We start from the raw sequence: 600 nt of genomic DNA, 5'->3' as shown, positions 1-600 counted from the left end.
ACATTTTGGGGAGGTCATGCCCAGGAGATGACACAGCCTGGCTGTTGAGACATGCATGGAGAACCACAGTCAGCTGTGACATCCTCCAGACACTGCCCAGTACCAGGGACTCCTTGCTGAACACAATTCACAGAATGTGCTGAGTTAGAAGGGACTCACAAGGACCATCCAGTCCTGCACAGGACCATCCCCCAGAGTCACACCCTGTGCCCCAGAGGATCATCCAAACCCTCCTGGAGCTCTGGCAGCCTTGGGGCTGTGCCCACTGCGCTGGGGAGCCTGGTCAGTGCCCAACCAGCCCCTGGGGGAAGAACCTTTCCCTGAGATCCAACCTGAGCCTGCCCTGACACAGCCCCAGCCATTCCCTGGGTGCTGTCCCTGGTCCCCCCAGAGCAGAGCTCAGTCCCTCCCCTCCTCTGCCCCTCCCCAGGAAGTTGTAACTGCAGTGAAGTCTCCTCTTCTCCAGCTGAACACACCAATTCAACCCAGGCTGACAGAGTTTTTCTATAGCAGGAAGGGAATGGAGGTTTTTCCCTGGTGTTTCTTCAGCTGAACCAGTCCCAGACAGCTGGGTACCATAATGGAAGCTTGTGAAACAGC

The sequence above is a fragment of the Lepidothrix coronata genome, unplaced genomic scaffold, assembly GCF_001604755.1.
Source record: "Lepidothrix coronata isolate B3197 unplaced genomic scaffold, Lepidothrix_coronata-1.0 Scaffold129, whole genome shotgun sequence".
Classification (NCBI taxonomy): Eukaryota; Metazoa; Chordata; class Aves; order Passeriformes; family Pipridae; genus Lepidothrix; species Lepidothrix coronata.
This window is presented reverse-complemented; position numbering follows the sequence as displayed.